The sequence below is a fragment of the Apis florea genome, unplaced genomic scaffold (assembly GCF_048593485.1).
Source record: "Apis florea isolate Af1SG1 unplaced genomic scaffold, ASM4859348v1 contig_3158_pilon, whole genome shotgun sequence".
Classification (NCBI taxonomy): domain Eukaryota; kingdom Metazoa; phylum Arthropoda; class Insecta; order Hymenoptera; family Apidae; genus Apis; species Apis florea.
Genome location: NW_028256713.1, coordinates 2,071,172 through 2,090,120, shown reverse-complemented (window position 1 = coordinate 2,090,120; position 18,949 = coordinate 2,071,172). Strand labels below are relative to the sequence as shown.

General features: G+C 37.1%; 1 protein-coding gene across 8 annotated transcripts in view; it reads left to right on the top strand.

The window, feature by feature from the left end:
- Positions 1-18,949, top strand: part of LOC100871677 (phosphatase and actin regulator 2) — a 310,790-nt gene that overhangs the window by 78,532 nt on the left and 213,309 nt on the right. The gene's annotated exons all lie outside the window — the stretch shown is intronic.

Genomic DNA, 18,949 nt, shown 5'->3' with positions numbered 1-18,949 from the left:
TTTCGAGTAAGCTTTCGAGTTGTGTTTTCACGCTTAACGAACGCAATTTCAACCGTTCGATTTTTATTCTCCGACAAAAAAATTCACATTTCTCACAATTGAAAAATTCCACTCGCGAAGAACGAGACGACGAAGCTCTCTCTTAATGCACGAGGAGCGGAAATTGGATCAGAGTGGAGAGAGATCACAGAGAGGTCTCGGTTTCACGTATAGAAGCTTTGCGTTTCTAGTTAAAGGCTACCTAAACTAATTTACCGAGATCGTGTTCAGGGACACGGGTCGTCGTGATGACGATCACGGCGTGAAGAAAAGAACACCGTAGGAAGATCGATGGGCGGCCTCTTGTACCTGTCCACGGTTACGTAACAACGAGGAATGTGTATTCCGCATTCCATCAACTGCACGCCTCGCGATTCTGCATTATATACCAAGGCGACAAAGCACACGATCCCCGTGGAATCTCTGCGTGGAGATTGGACAGCAGGACGTGTCCAATAGGATTTTAATCGTTCGTTTCTTTAAATGGTTCGGATGGTGTGGTGATTCTTTGTTTTTTTCTTCTTCTTCTTTTTCTTTCCAGCGTGTATGGAAGGATTTTTGAAATTGTCGTTGAAAGACTCGAGATTTTTTTGTGGCAGGATTATTCTAATTTTTTTTCCTCTTCTTCTGAGGATCTTCTGTGAAAAATTTAAATCTTTGTTCTTTTGTTTGTGTGGGAAATGAATTTTTTTTTTTTTTTTTCTTTTTGTATAGTCAGCGTCGGTGAAAAGAGTTGCATCGAGATTTATGGAATTTTTCTTTCTTGTTTTTGAATAACGGTATTAATATAATCCCTTGCTCTTTGTCTTCTGAGAGAGAAATATATATGTATATATTTTTTTTATTTTCGTTGGATAATCGATATCGTTGAATTATATTTATAAAGTTTTCGAAAAATGATATCACGATAGATAATTTTTCTTTTTCTTTTTGATCCGTGTACGAGCGAAATATTTTTCTTTCTGAATAATCGATATTATTGGAAAGAGAGAGATTCTTTATTTTTAAAGAAAGACGATTCGATTTTTTTTTTATCAGCAAGTTGAATCGATCCTTTTTATCGCGAGCGAATAATCTGATTTTATTCCGCCGAATCATTCAGATAAAATTCTATTTTACCGTCTCGTTCGGGTCTCTCTCCACACACCGGTGTGAATCACTTGCTCGAAGCAGCTGTGCAGTTTTCTTTCGAGAATCTCAACTGGTAGACCCGACTGGTAGAAAGTTGCGTTTCACGAGTCTAATATATTTATTTATTCATACGTATCCAACGCGTATAGATGATAAATCCTTTTAATGTGAAAGTAACACAGTCGATTCTCGTAATAAGTCGAAATCGAATTCGACAGATGGAACTGCGAATTATAAATCCTCGAACACTTTGAATCGTTCCACTTTCTATCTTCCATCGTTCTACGATATTTCGTCCCGAAAAATTTAAGAAAAAAGTTCACGAAAAATACGAAATTCACGGTCTAATGATACGGTGAATTGAAAAAGTTATGAAAAAATTCGTCTCGAAACATTTTTTTTTTTTTTCTTTTCAATTATCTTCTGCTTCGCTCAAATTTGAAAAGATAAAATTTGACTCGTGACTTTGGCTTTTCATCGAGAATCGTCGAGAATTGTCCGCAATAATTAAAAAAAATTGATGAAAATTTAAGATTGGAAACATTTGTTCGATCATTTATCTTATCGATAAATTTGACAATTCGGTTCCATCGTGGTGGTCGGGCGCTCGAAACGAAGGAGCCTTGGGAAGGTCTGGGCAAACCTTGACCGCGCCATGTTGCGACAGGGTCGTTGGTACCGCGAGTGTTTACCCTGTCAGCCGGCACCAGAATAGAAGCAGGCCAGTCTCGATTACTGAGAGAGGTCTTGTTGCCGAGGAGCCACCAACACAATGCGTAAGCACACGCGTCAGCACACGCGTCCCGTGTGTGCACATACTCGGCCACACTCGTGTCCAAGGAATTCAGCTGTTCCTTACGCTTATTATTATTATTATATTTATCGCGATTGGCGCGTAGAGATGATGATGTTAAAGTAGTACTTGGTCTATCTGTAGATTCCATTTATAAAATCGGATCTGTATCTCTAATTTATTCAACTTTAATTAGGAATTTAAAGGTCGTTTTTTTAAATGTTAATTTTCGAAACGAATAATTTAATAATCGATTAAGTTTCGGATATTCAAATATTTAAATGCTATGTAAATAATGTATATTGATTCGATTTAAAATTTAAACTACCAATAATTAAATCCATTTTTTCGAAAGGAAACAATCTACCAAAAAAAAAAAAAAAAAAAGGGGGGGGGAAGGAAAATTTCTTGTCTAAATTCCTCAAACTCTACAAACCCTATATTGCCAATATCATTACAAATCCCACAAAAATCCTTCCAATCCTCGAATCAATCTCGAAAATCCAGTCACCAGACTTCACCCTAATACATTTCCAAAAATACTGCGGCAATCCACCTTCGTCCCAACTTCGAATCCATCGTTGTTTCACGCACGAGAGCATTGTAATCGTATTGGACGCCCACACACCGATACTTCGTCGTGTCACGAGTTGGTCGCGTGTCCGTGGAAGGTCGATCCCGCGCATTCCAAGCTTTCGTTCGTTGCACGATGTATTAACAAAAGAATCCTCCATTGAATCCTCCTCGTGTATCGGCGATCGTGGGCACGGCCCAACGATAAACCACGCGTGGGATGCATCCGAGCCGACATCCCTCGATCCTCGACGAGGTCTTCCTCTGTTCAGAGGCCAGGCCAAGTGGCCTGTTTTCCAGGTGTCGAGGCGCGAATCAACCCCTTATCTATCCGTTCCAAGGCCACGCCTTGGCGCTTTGTTAACGAAAGGCAGGAGTGGATGCCACTCTCGTTGATGATAATTTCGCCTCCTTTTTTCTCTCCCTCCCCCTTCTTCGTCTTCTTCTTCTTCTTTTTTCCTCCTCTTCGTGGATAATACTTTTTTTTTTTTTTTTTTTTTGTATAGATAGACAGAATATTAAGTGAGCCCGGTTTGAAAGTTTGGAGAAAGAATGGAAATATATCGTGTCACTTGATGGAATTGAGGTTGAGGCGTGGAAGAGTTAATTATATCGCGGACGATGAAACGTGTTTCTTTCTGAGTGGCGAGTACCAGACCCTTGCGATTCTAAATTCGGAATAAGGCGGCAAGGTGGTTTTGTTGTCGTGCAGATATATTCTTTCTCTTTAAGTTAATCGTTGTTGTTAGGTTGATTGTGAATTGAAGCGTGTGTATATATAAGTAAGAAACGAAAAGTTGGGAAAAGTTGAGAGAAGAATTAAAAAGTAATTCGTTCATTTATTTGGCGATCATCGATTTTCGTAATACGAAACATAATTATCTCGTTGTTGGCCGTTATATAGAGAACAGTTGTCGTGTATTTTACAAGCTCGTGTGCAGATTCGTTCGACACTCGAAAATGCAGTTAACAAAGAGTAATGATGTATATATTCGATCGTTATAAATTCCTTTGTATTTGGTACAGAATTAAATTTGTCTACCACGCTTCTACAGTAAATTAGACATTCGTTGCATTCACTGATCCATTCCCAATTTTATGAGCCATTTTTTCTTGTTTACATCGTCATTACATTGAAACAGCGCATTCGAAATCACTTTTATCGCTTATTGGAATGCAGTTCCACACTTTTGGGATCAATTAAAAATTGCATTCACCGATCCAGTTTTGAACTCTTTTTACAACATTCAAACAATTTTATATTACTTTTATCACCTTATATATAGGAATACGATTTCACTTATTTTTTACTTGGAAAATTCTTAATCTCCATGACAGAAATCAAATCACGAATTCGAAATCGAAGAAGATCAATACAACTTCGCGTTTATATTTCATTATTATTCTTTCAAATTTTCACTCATTTAAGAATTCTCACTTTTATACGATTCCATACGTTCATCCATTAATCTACTATATCTAGAATTCTTCACACAACTTTTTCCAAATTATATTTTTCTCAACCTTCATAAAAGTTCAAATTGCAAAAGTTCTATTTCATATCTATTCAAATTCATTACATCAGAATCTATTCATCACACGACTCTTTCCGAATTATAGAATTCTTGAATTCAAATCACAAGAAACATTTTAAATCACAGAGCCTCGATACAATTCCATGCCTATTCAGATTCCATTTCATTGATCTCTTAAATTCTCAACACAATTCAATCGCGATACAACTTCATGTTCCATTCAAATTCGTTGTCATCAGAATCTACTCTTCTACGACTCTTATCCAAATTATACCACTCGTCGTGTCTTCCCAACAACATCCAAGAATCCACAAATCTCCGCATTCTAGTTCGAGTGGGAAGAAAAATTCTAGGCGAAAGGGGTCGTTCGATTAGAAGAACTCTCGGTGTCGATATCGTCGCAGAGATACGATCGAAGTGTGATTGGTTGGCGGCATTGGTTCGGGAGATAAACACGCGCAAGGAGTGGCCCCCGGAGCGTGATCGATACACGCCGGTTGCAAAGGGTCAGCGAACTGGATGCAATCTCGCGGTCGAGGAACCTTTCGATTCCTGTGTTTAACGCCTTTTATTATGCGCGGCCTGTTACTCCCTGTCCTGCGAGGGGTGGAACCGACCCAATGCCATCTCACTCCCCTCCCCCCCGCTTTCATTTTTACGCGATGCATTTCGCAGACCAAGAATCCCCTTCTCTCCTCCTTGATCGGATTTTAAGTCATTTTACCCATGAAATCGTGTGGATAAAAGTTGGTAGCTCTAACGAGAATTTTGTAACTTGAGGGAAAACGAACGTTTTTGTTTTTTCCTTTTTTTAGGAATTATGTATATCGTGTCGATTTAATTATCTTTGCGATAGGACTTGAAAGTGTTAGATTAATCGGAGTTGGGTTAAGTTTGAATCTGTTTGAGTTTCAATGATTTCGTGCTCATTGATCGAATTTCGTTTTGTAGAAGTGGATAATGTTGGTAGGTTTATGATAGAAGAATTTTATAACGTTGGAGAGAAATGTAGTTTCTTTTCTTTTTCGTTTAAATTGTTAGGTCGGGTTTGTGAAAGGAATGGAAGATTTTGTGACGAAACTTCGAGGAACTTAATTTAATTAGGTTTGAGTCCATTTGTGTGAAAGTATTTCGAAATTCGATAATTATATTTTTGGAGCATTTTCAGTCGCAACGAAGTATCTCTTTTAGAGTTAATGAACGATATTACACCTTTTTTACACACGGATATCGAATATGTATAAATTTTAATTTATTTCATTACAATTTTATTACATTTTTTAATACTTTCGTTTTAATTTCAATTTATTTTGCGATCCAGTTCCTGGATTAAATCGAATTTTTATGAAATATATTGCGTTAAAAGAACGAATAGAATTAGTAGAAGTTTCGTTTTTCCAGCATGGAAAATTTGAAACGTAATATAAAAAGCCTCGAATATTGTATTGTCTACATTTTCGCGTTAATTATCGCGTGATATGTTATATAATTTTTTCAATTTTATTCGTCTATTTGGTTTACAAAAAACGTTACGTTATTTTAGAATATATTATCGTCGAAAGTTTATTTTCATTCTACACGGCATAAGGTTCTTCGAAAAATTAGTCTAATAAAAGCTTAATTAAAAGATTTTTATCAAACACGTTTCACGTTTTCCTGGAATTATTCTTTCTCGAGTGTAAGTCTCATCTACTTGGTTGATCAAGTGAAAGTCAGAAATGTGTCTAATAGAAAACGAGTGTAAACGAGTAAACGATTGTTAAAGATGTAAATAATATAATCTGATCTATTACTCTTTTTAATTTAAAATTTATATACATCGATAACCGTTATGTATCTCAATAACCGACGTATAAAATATTTCCAACAAGTTCGATTGAATTCCATTAATTACAAAGTAAACAGAGAAAAATGCAACAATCACGTGGAATCCACGATTAAAATTTTGTTACGCGATTTTCAGGGATATTTTCAAAGCAGTACAACATAATACCTAATGAAATATAAATACTCAATACTTTTCAGGAAAACAAAATTTCATTCGAAAAAGTAATACATAATGTATCCGAGTATTACTTCAAATTATTTTCATCACAATTTTCCACGATAATTATTCAATTATTTGTTATTCAAAAATTCGAATATTATTTTATTTTATTTACAGAAAATTTTAATTCAACTTTCGATTATCCAAAATTCCCATCCAGCTACTCTCCACGTAATGATTCACGAAGATTCACCCCTGTCGAAAGGACGACTCTCTCCTTTAATCAGCTGCCGAGATTAGTTCCTCGTTATATCGCAGCCAATACGCGTATCCGACCCAGTTTCAGGAAGTTGGCTTGCCTTAGGCCCTGCTTCCAATATTCGAGAAGATATTTATCGTTGCCAAAGACAGCGTTACCATATCAGAGACGCGTCGTTCTCGTCGCTGCTGTTGTTTGCCCATTGTCGCTCGGTTAAACAGTATCTGTTGTTACGACCGATCAATGGAGATCCGAGGATTACAACCGCTTTCGAATCGATCGAGGAGGGGAAAATGTTGGGCGAACGTCGAATAATTATTGCACGGGGTGTCAACTAACGTTTCGCGGTAGATTCGAGTTTTCAAGCTTCTATTGTTCCCAACGTTCGATTGAATGAGCATTGTTGGAAACGGATTCCTCGAATTTTCTTTTCAATTTTCCGGTGAAAGTGTCGTTCCTTGCAAACGAATCATTTGCAAAGAGAGGGGATTCGATCGATTTTTGGAATTTTTTTCAAACGTGTGATTCTTTAAATTTGTCAAATTTGTCAAAGAATTGTTTCTGTCGTACGTTGTGGCGTTTAGAGATAATTTGTTGTTAAAGCGTCGTCGTGATCGAAAATTAAGAAGAAAAAAAAAAAAAGATTTGCCAAAGATTCAAGTTGATCGAAGAAGTACAACTTGTTAATCGTGCTACTTTTTTTTTCTCCAATCACGTTTGTATTTGCAAGGTGAGCAAGCTAGAGTACATAGTGTACTCTAAGAAGTGTATCTGTAGACTTATAGACGGAGCAATTAGCTGACATAAACAGTGTCATATTCGTTAAACGTTAAACATTGAGATACATATTCGATCATCCACGCGACCATGTTTATTCTTTCTATTTGTTTGCAGTAACACCGTCTTTTATACACGTCTCGGATTACACATCGCGTTTCTAATATTCAACTGTCGCATATTAATAATTGTTATATTCGTTTCGCTCGTTTGGACAGTGGTACCGTCAGTGGTACATAACTGTCAAAATATAACGTAACACGATACTCTTGATGAATGGTTTTTTTCGTACGTACAAATAGAACACTTCCACTCCCAATTATTTTCAAGAAGCTTTATCTTTAAAAGAAAAATAATGATATGTCGTTTATCGTTTTTTAACGATCCAAATCTCCATCCAAAGATGTATTTACACTTCGCCTCGTCGAAAATTTTTTACTCATCTCGAAAATAATTCCTCCTCTAAAAGATTCAACGATGAGAAAAACATATAGAATTCTCGATTCGAGATCGGCTGCCAATTCTTCCACGATAATCGAATTTTCTCCGATCTCTTAACCCAGAAAATTTTTCCATTCACAAGATCGGTGAGTGGAACGAAACGAACAAGCTGACTGGCAAGTAATTTTAGAAACGCGATTATCGGCTCGATACAAGGGACGGGCAAAACACATCGGTGGAATGCAATCGCTGCAAATAGATCAGGAATTTTGGCAGCCGCCCTTTCAATGGAACCGAATTCTGCGAATACGAATCTGGTGTGAAACTTTCCTGACAGTTCTCTCTGCTTCGCTTCCTCGATCAATCGATTCTTAGAATTCGTGTCAAATTTTGCTCGTCGATGTCGTCGTTGGGAAAGAGATAGCACGTGATACGATCGAAACGTTCCATTTTTTAATTTTTTCGACTTTGTGGATAAATTTCTTCTTTAAATTCTATTTTTTTTTTTTTTTTTTTTTAATTCATGTCAAATTTTGCTCGTTGGAAAAGAGATAGCACATGGTTCGATCGAAACGTTCCATTTTTGCCTTTTTAATTTTTTTGACTTTGAACAGAGATTGTCTAATTGTATTTGATTATTAACGATGAATAAATTTGTTTCTTCGAAATTCTTCTATTCGTTGTTAATCGATGTCGTTATTAGGGAAAAAACCAGAAGATCTTTTGGTGGCTATGTAAATTAGATTGATACGAAGAAACGATTCTATTTTTGGTTTTTTATTATTGGCTTTTGAATCCGATGTCTAATTGTATTTCGATCAGGTCTCGTGATTGATTTTAGATTTGTAATTAATGATTGGTTCTTTGTTCGAAGAAGCTCCTCGATTCCATTTTAGCAATTAATCTTCCTATATCGAGTTTCAATTTTTACACTTACGTTTCTACTTACGTTTCTTCCACCACCAAAGAAAATTAACGAGTTGCTCCTTTCACATCGAAACATGATTCATAGTTCAATTTAGAAGAAATAACGAATACCGATAGAAAATAAATGTGTTCTGCGAGACACATGTGTAATCGAAGAGTTTCAAATTCGAAATATATCGTATGAGTATGAAACAGTAAGATTAGAATCATAGGTAGGCAACGATGATGACCTTCTTTCTTCACCTTCCTTTTTCCAATCCAATCCAAATGTTCTCATTGCGCGAATTCCAACGTGCAAACGAATGGCGGACCGATCGTGTGTTACTTTTTTGGCGTTCTTCCACAGAGAAAATAAGCACGGGGCGCCCCCGAAATCATTTGCCAGCGGCTTATATCGTCCCATTCGGCAGTTAAATTACCATTCGAAGCCTGGGCTGTTTCGCCTCGTGGAAAAGATCCTTGGTTTCCGTTCGAAAGGCCGGTGAATTGTCGGCGAATTAGGGAAACGAGGTAGCTGGGCCCCGTCCAAGTGGGCGAACTTCTCCAACTGATATTAAACAAGTCCCTCGAGGATTCCAAAAGTATCTATTTGCTCGTCGATGTCGTTCACTCTTTTCCCCCGGTTAACCGACCTCGACAAAGGTGCCAGAAGTTTATCCTGTCTATCTCTTTGGTAATAAAAGCGGTGGAAAATTTAATAAGATTGCGGATCTATTCCAATTTTATCTCATACTCGTAGAAAAGAAATTATACACGCAATTGAATACATTTAAAACTTATATATTTTATGATAAGGAAAGTAAGATTATCGGAATAATTACAAAGTTACGCTGGCTTACCAAATGATGGAGAATTTTTTATGAATATATATATGTCGAAGAAATGCGTGTAAAAATATGTGTCGTTGTCGTAACAGACTCGACTATCATAAAGCCATTTGTAATAATTTTCTTCGAGTATAGTTCTCTTCATTTCTCTCTCTCTCTCTCTCGTTCTATCCACAATTTCTTTCTAAAAAGCAAACCGTGCTCCATCTTCTCACCCTCTTCATTCTCCCTTTCACTCGTCTTCTCACTGGAACTCGTCGAAGTGACGAGTTGATAACTTGATAAATCGTTCCCCTTTTCCGTATCTTTTCGCCTCGAATGGAAGTATCTCGCTCGATGATGGATAGCCAACAATTCCTCGCGGTCGTAATACGCCGTCTCGAAGCCAGCTTCGTTCTCGTTTCGAGTAACCACGCGACTTCCACGATGATCACGTGCACGAGAGAAGAGAGAAAGAGAGTGGAAGAAATGCAATATCTCGTTTCGTATCGATGTTTGCAGAATTTCTAGATAAATCTTTCCCTCTTGCGCAACGATGGAATTTCCTCTTATAATTCGAATCTCTTCACTCGTGTTTAATTGGAATTTAATTGTGAATAGGTTTGAGCACGATCAGCAAGTGGCTCGAATTGGACTACTCGGCCAGTTTCGCGGTAAGCGGTTTCGGTTTGAATTAGGAGCTGATTTTGGGTCAAAGGAAGATTCGATTAGACGATAGGTAAAGTGGTAGTTCGTGCCTGGCAAAGTGAATAGCGGTATCTCCGCGCGGAGATTGGACTCATTTTGTTTTGTAAGATTTATGACAATGATCGCGCGGGGCGAGCAGTCCCAATTCGAAGAAAAATCGAATTTCTTCGACTCGAATAAACAAATTAATCGAAAGGGGATTAGAATGAAACGGTATTTCTTTCCTTTCTGGATGACAGACAACATTTGTACAATCAGGGATAAAACGGTAGTTCGCATTATCAGGTTACCTATCCTTCTCTTCAATCCAATTTTTATATTACAATAATATAAAATAATAACAATTTTTTACATATTTTGTTTCTTTTTTCACAAGACAATCGTACTTTTTATTTACCGATGGTCGAGAGAATAAATAAAAAAGTATTGCACATTGTAACAAAAATATTGTGCGAAACATTTTGTTAAAACAGCATCTTAATTTCACAAGCAAGTTTCTTTTTCACTCCGGAAGTTCTTCAAGATTGCGAGGGAAATGTCGGACGAATAATCATAGAGATGTAATTCTGAGAGAAATTACCGAGTTATTTCAACTATTTGAAACTCGTGACACCGACTCGTTTAAAGGAACACGCGTTCCGCGATAACAACTCGTCCAATCAACGATCCTCCGCTACGCGTGGAGGAGAAGAAAAGAAGAAAAAAGAAGAAACGAGACGGACGTCAATCCCCCTCCCCCACCGCCCCAGTCATCGATCAAATTCCATCGTTCAAGGAAACGCGGTTGACACTAGGTCAGTTCTCCTCGAAACCGGTCTCCGCCGGTTCGATTATCCGGTCGCGGATTATCGGGAACACCGGCTCGAGATCGTTCCACATTGTTTTTCTCCTCCTCGTGTACGAGTAAACAGCTGACAACGGTTATTCATTCCCGCGGACCGAGTTTTCTTTCTCTTCCCTCTTGATTTCCGGTGGCGATCCAGGCCACCGGATGCGTCATCGACGAAGAAGCGACGATTCCTCGAGGAGGAGGAGGAGGAGGAGGAGGAGGAGGAGAAGAAAGGTTTTATCAGACTCGTCACGTAACGAAGGCCACGGAAATCAGGTCAGCGGATCGGTAATTAGTCGGTATCCGCTACCATCGAGGACTCTTCTCGATCAAAATTGAGGGAAAATCGAGGAGGAAAGTTGGCATCGAAGAATCGAAGGCTCGATCATTCGATCACGGGCAACTCATCTGATGTATTTGCATTGTTGACGGAAAGTGAAGAAGTTGCCATCTCAATTATGATTGATTAGGGAACTTTTAGGGAGTCGAGTGAAATTTGTCTTATTCTCTTCTCATTCCCAACTTGACGATTTCTTCCATCTTACGTTGGTCTCCATCGTCCTCGAATGAAATGGAATTGAGGGAAATTGATATCGGTTTGGAGAGTCGTGCCTCGATATTCTACAACAATGTAGACAAGTGTATGTTACGTTGATGAAAGTTGTTTTTCCAATTATGATTTTACCTCGATCCTCGCGCGAAAGATATTTGTCTTCTTCTCGAATGTGAAGAGAAAAATAGTGTTTGAATTTTTTTACGCGATACAATTCTGAGTTGATGTTTCTTCTTATGAAAATTTAATCGTCCTCCATTAAATCTGTTCTTCGACATCGTAATCGAGCGAAAATCGAGACGAGGATGCCTCGATGATTCGATGATTGCAGGAAACTGGATATATATTTGCGTTAACGAAACTTTAATGAAAATCGAAAGTTACTAATAACAATTATAACTCTGGTGAACTTTAAACTTTTCAGCTCGTTCTACGTGGAATTTATCTTCCTCTTCTTCTTTTTTCTTCTTTTTCAAGTTTCGAATTTTACAGATTATAATAACGACGTCTGACTCTATAACGAAAACTTCATTCTTCGTCCCCGCACGAACATCCCATCTAAAAATCGAAGAACCTTTGAAATGGTGGTTTAAAATTCTTGAACAATGGGCTCGATCGTCTTAAAAGACGATCACGTCGTTGTCAAATCACAGCCACCCTGCATAGCGGCGAGCGAGCTCGAAACGGTAAGAAGGTCAACGAGACCGCTCCAAAGTCAAGTGGTCTTCCGTTGTATAAATTTTTGATGACACACATTTTCGCCTATGCTCGCTCGCGCTCCCAATATTTCCATTCCCGCGAAAATGGAGGATTTATGAAGGAAATTACGAAGGTGGAGATAAGTTCGTTACGTTGTCTTTCTTCTTTTTCTCGAACCGTGTCTCTGAGATCACGGAGATGAGTTTTTCTTTTTTTTTTCAAACGAGTTGCAATTTTTTTCATTTATGGAAACCATTTCATTCGTGCATTTATCGTGGTAATGAAAAAAAGGAAATTGAAGGAAGGAAAAATATTATGTTATGAGAATAAAAAAATGTTTCTTTTCTTTTCTTTTTTTTTTTAAATCGAGAAGATTGGTTTTTTCGAATCCAAATTTCACTATTAAAAAGAGGTAATTAAAATTTTTCAAATATCTTAAAAATTGTATCATTCGCAACAATTGTAGCAAAAATTTATATATTCCAGAAGGGCGAAATTATAGAATTATAAAAAAAGAAAAAATACCACGAAATAATTGCAACTCTTTTAGGTGAAAGTAATTGGTAAACAACTCGGAGCGAGAGAACCCTTGCTTTGTGCTTTGAACAGTCGCCGCACCTTCAACATTACCGTCTTATCCACTGAATTACGTTGTTGATTCAAGAAAGCGTGTCTCGACGCGGCCTTCGCAGAAATTCCACGCTTTTCCACGTGCTCGAGTTTTTTTTGCGGTCTTTCTCTCTCTCTCTCTCTCTCTCTCTCTCTTTTTCTAAATTCATTCCATCTCGTCAGAAGATAATACGTGACGCGAAGAACGACGAAATAATAGCGAGAACGAGGAGGAAGTAAAGGAGTTATACAGTATCTACCCTTGATCGATCCAGTTTGAGTGGCAGACAATGAGCCAAATCATTATCTAGATCTGAATGTCGACGAAATATCGGCTTCATGGACTGTTTCTTATTCGTTCTCGTTAGCAGAGAATCATTTGCAAATGACGAGGGTCAGCTCGTTGAAAAGCAATATGGGCTAACTTTTAAAACGTAAACAGCATTTTATGTTATTAAAATCTAGCTACGTTTCCCCTCTACGAATATGCAAAATATTATTTTATCCTTTGTATACAATTTTGCAATGGAGATTAGTAAGCGCGATATATATAATCATCGATTATACATGTGAAATATTTTTCGATCGTAAAGAGATTAAAAAAAAATTGTTTTCTTTCTTCTCATTCGAAAATAACTATATGACTCGTACAAAGAAACAGATCATACATTAGCAAAAATTTGTTAACCTTAAGCGAGAACATTTATTAAAGGGTTAGAAACACGAAGCATTCTGGAGTCAAAGAATTTCGTTCCTACTTTCAATTTTGTGCAATCACTTTTTAATCGATATTATCGCTATCAACTAACGAAACTCGAAAGTAGAATATCACTCGATCTTTCCCACTAAATATTTTTTCGATTCGACCAGAAACTTTCTTCGACAAGTTGGAAATTTGAATAATCGGTTTACAAATGACGAACGAGGTAAAAATCGATACGGTGGGGGGAATCGACTCGGTGGCACAAGCCACCTCTTCGCACCTACTTTCGAGCGCAAAATACTCTGGAGAGGCGTCGTTGAACAAGCGCGAAACCGAGAAGCGTTTTTTCGTTCTTCCCGCGGCGCAACAGACCCTTTGTGTTTGCGTTCGCATCGCCTCTGAATGCAACCGCACTCGAAACGAACCGTTTCTGCTCCATATTCCCGAGGAGGCCTGCGACGTGACTTTTCCTCCATTATTATCAACCTTCCTTGTCCCTGCAATTATTTTCCTCGCCCCTTTCCTTTCTTTCGCTGTTATCGAGCATCGCTCGATACGCGAGCCCGATTCTTACCTTTGTCGCCGAAGAGAGTATCGAAGTATTGTGGGAATTTTTTCGTGAAAATAAACAGTTTATCTTTTAAAATCGAATGTGAAATTGTGATCCATGCCTCGAAAAAAATTAGAAAAGAATCGATGAATTCAGGGAGAAGGATGAATTTTTTTGGAATAATATCACGGAAAATGGACGGATGGATAATTTTTAATCTTTTAAATCTTTTGAATTTTTTCTTTTTTAACAACTAAACAGTAAAGTTTTGACTTTTGTTGAAGAGAAATTGCGATCCGTATCTCGAGCGTGACTCGACGTTACAAGACCAAGAGGGGGGTTAATAAACTTTATTTTTAAAATTAGCAGCCGTTACTTATGGAAAGGAGTGAACGTTCTTTAAATGGCGGAGGATTCCTCCGATTCTTCTAAATTTATTTTCTATTCTTGGCGCTCAAGTTGACGCTCGAGTAAGAATTTATTTTAGCAGTAGAATGTTCTATTGATCTGGACCCATCTGCCCTCCCCTCATCGCTTTGGATATATACGCTTTGTCCCTTTGTCTCGATATTTCAATTCGATGCGGCAATTCGGTTTTTCTCCGCGAGAACGAGCCCCTAACAGCTTCCTTAAGTGCAAATTCACCAACTCCGCCTGCTAAAGGGTAAACAGCAATTTCCTTTCAGCGCAATTATACACGTAGCTGTTGTATAACGGAGCGGTTGTTCGATAATTAAGAAAGTGTTTCGAACGAAATAGAAAATATTCTGGAGCGTGGAGGCGTATTAATTTTAAATTGGGTGAAATTTCTGGAAACAAGAGTTTCTTCTAATTCCAGTTTAATTCCATTAACTTGGATTGCCTTTTTTTTTTATCGAGTAATTTTCAATGCTACAATATTTTTTTTTTTTTTTCTTTTAAGAAGATGAAAATTGACGATGCATCTATCAATTTTAATTCCAATTTACGATGCTAAAAATTGATAGTTTCCAATCTCCAACTCGAAGTATATTTAAATCACAAGAAAATCTCGATGCACCTATCAATTCCAATCGATCTTTTTTTTTTTTTATCGCATTTTAAATTGAACGAAGATTGAGAATTTCGTTTTTTTCCAATCTCTAGCTCAAGCACGCCAGAACATATTCAAATTATAACGCGAAAATTCAACACGTCTATAAATTCTAATTCCAATCGATCTTCCTATCATATTTTTTCCCGAACGATATTTTGCAATAAATCAACAATTTTATATTCTGCAATACTATAATATTTCCCCAATCTCTGACTCGAATATATTCACTACACAAAAATTCGACTCTCTCTATTCTAATTCCAATTTTCCAATTTTCGTTACGTTTTCTATTTTGACTTTGCTAAAACTCGACAACTCGATACTTTCCACTGTCCAATTTTTTCCCCTTAATCCCTGGAACCTTTGCTGACTACATTCAAATCACACGAAAACTCGAGCTAGCTAAAATAATCATCCATGGAAAATGATTGCCGGTTATCCTGGTCTTATCCAATCTTACCCTTTAACGCACAGCTCGATGAAACGAATTCGATAAGGGCGCGCGATATCCATTCCCATGGCCGTCGTCGCCGAGGCGAGACGAGGCGAGGAGAGGGCTTTCTTCCCTTCTCAGATGGGAAACCGGGTGTATTGCGCCGTTCCATTTAGACAATGAAGCATTTACAACGAGAACTGGCAGACCTCGTTATTCAACGCGACCGTGTCAGTCGTGCTTCCGCGAAATTCCCCGTGCACACACCGGTTCATGCAACTCGGTCCGCATTGTCCCGATTGCGTGTTACGCAACACGCGCATGCGAATCGATATCGCTCGCCTCAAGCGCATAATATCTTTTCCAATTTATTTTAGAAAATTCCCTTCTTGCCACTCGAATTTTTTATTCTTTCCGTTTGGATCGATTGCGAGAGAACTTGATTTGATAATTGTGGGAAGAACGGTTTAAGAATTAGGCATCTATTGTGAAACGATAGTTTAAGATGATCGAAAGTGCTCTTCTTGCCACTCGAATTTTTTATTTTTCGATAAACGTTTGGATCAATTGCGAGAAGAGAGTAGATAAAATTCAATTTAAACGATAATTGCGGCGAAGAAGGGTTTAAGAATTAGGGAAAAAATTAAGAAATTAAGCGTCTATTGTGAAATGTATGGTACAGATGGTTGAAATTCTTTTTGGAAGTGGAATTTTATTTTTGAATAAACATGAAAGAAAAGTAAAGAATATTTTAATTCAATCGAGAATTGTGAAAGAGAGAGAGGGTCCTCTCTAAGAGGAAGTTTAAAAATTCGGAAGAAAGATTAGGAAATTCGAAAGTTATAGCTAACGAAATATCTATTTTGGAATGATAGTTTAAAATGGAATTTTATTTTTTTGTACAAATTTAAATTACGAATAAAAAGAAGCTGAAAAATCTTATCTAATTAATAATTTTTCTACCTTAATGAGATGAATTTCATTAATATAGGGAAATATTAGAAAAAATTAAAAAAAAAAAAAAATTATCATAGAATATCGGTGATCACAAAATTAGGAATGCAATATATGTAGAAAATAAAGATGCTGGAACGTTATTTTTATCCAAGATCCAATCCAATCTTTCGTGCTGCTGAATCTTCGAGCTTGCATCTCTCCATTATTCGAGTTGCATTCGGTTCTGGAGGCAGTGACGTTAAGCATTTCTGAGCGGCAACTCGGAACCGCTGTAACGTCGATAAGTAACTTCCTCGTAACTCGGTGTGGGATGGGAATGGAACAGCTGAGTCAAAAATTCTTTGATATCCCATTCCGATAACTCGGCTCGAAATCTAAGACCAGATCTCTGGGATGCGAGCATGCCTCGTCTCCCTTTCGCGCGTTCTCAAAATTTAAGACGAACGGCATCCTTGCGTCTCGAATTTGAAATTTAAACTCGCTTTGCCGTGTAATCCCTCGGATACGCGATGCAAGAATATCTATCCTTTCAATTGCACTTGCGAATTCTAGGATCTGACGTTTCTGATCTACGTTATGGAAAAAATTTTCGAGATCGAATTGCAATTAAAAGAAAGTAAGAAAATTGAAATTTTATCGTAAGAATTTTTTCCAAATTAAAGATCAAACGAAATAAATGTAATCTTTTCCATATTTTCGCGCCATAATTAAGCAAAAAAAAAAGAAAAAATATATGATCGAAATATAAAATTTTCCTCTCCTCTTTCGCACATTTTTTTTTTCTTTTTTTTTTTTTTTCAATCCTCGATGATTGGAAGAGGCAAGAAACACCGGCCCAAAAATTCCCTTTAACGATCCCACTGTTCGCCATTCGTCCTCCACACCAGTGCCAAGGTCTCCTCGTTTCTCGTCTTTTTCCCACTAACGCTTTCTCACTCAGGCCCCTCGCTCCTCCTCCGACCGCCACTCTACTCTTTCCCTCGTCTTGGCACGTTTTCAGGGTTAAAAAAGAAAAAGCATCGCTTCTCGAGAGGGGAGGAAGCGAGACGAAGAAGTGACAGAAGCTTCGAGAAAGAAGCTTCACCGGAAGTCGGAACTCACGCTCTTTTTTCTCTTCGATTAATCGCTTTGGCGAGAAACCAGTATAGATATATATATATTTCGATCAAATATACGAAGTTTTCGAATGAATTTTAGAATTCGTTTTTTTTTTTTTTTTTTTGAATCTGATCGCGAAATTTTTACTGTTTAACACGTATAATAGGTGGAATTCGTTTCTGGAAATCGTGACATTTTTCACAAATTTTTATTATTTTCAAACTATATTAAAGTGGAATGGTTTCAGAAATTCTAATTGCATACTTCTAACATACTGTTTTTGTGATTGTATGTAGTTGTCGATAATTGATATTCGAAAGGTGTTTTGCAAGTTTTTAATGACGTAATTATATCTCGTGTTCCGGTATCGTGTTTTATTTCGTGGATTTATTTTCCAATAAGTGGAACGAAGAATATACATGTATCTGAAGAAGATAATTTAATTTTCTTTTTTTTTTTTTTTTTTTTTTTTACTAAGAATATTTATACGTAAACGGTTGATCAGTGGACGATCATTGGATCGCAAAATGTTCAGTATCGCGTTGTGTACTGATGCATGAAGTAATTTTAAGTTTTGCTGCTCTTTCGAGAGAGGAAATAGCTTGATGACTGCTCTAATTAGTCGTTTCTAAAAAAAGAAACTGGGATGTAACGAGAAAAAATACTGCTCTATGGAAGCTGGAACTTGAAGTATATAATCGTAAACCTGTATGTGTACCGTTATTGATAAGTTCTTTTTTCCTTTTTCAAAGGATAATAAATATAATTCTCTCTATTCGATATACCATCGAGTTGAATTATTCCTGGCTAAAGAATCGAAATAACGAAGAATCAATTTATAGAAAATTTATAATTCAATTTATAATGAATTTGTAAAACGTTTCACGAGAAAAATCTCTTTCGATTCCGATTCGGATCGTTGGAAAGATTTCTCCAAGTGTTTACAGATCTCGTTCAATTGAATGCATTCTACATTTTCCTCTCCTCTAGAACCCTTCCCTTCTGTTTGACGAATCCCCAATGTCTGCGAGCTATCGATCTGTCGCTTCAACGATTAAGACATTAAGGGAAATGCATCGTCGATGGGTAATTTGATCGACTTCGTCTTCATGTCTGAACACGCGGGTGCATTATTAAATCACAAGGGTGCCATTAAGTGGTGAAATTGAAGGGTGAATATTTGAGTTTAGAAATTAAATCTGGAATCAAATATATATACTTCTCTGACTAAAATTATTCTTTTCCATAAATTAAATAATTTCCAATATCCACATTTTAAATTCTCAAACTCTCATTCATTATATTTTCGCATCTGTGTATTCTCAATTTTCTCAATTTTTCTTATATAATTACATTTTAACTACCTTAATTATCGTATATGTATTCATAATTTTTTGCATTACATTCGACATTTAATTTCGATGTATGTATAGCACAAATCATACTCGACCATCGCAGGATCAATCC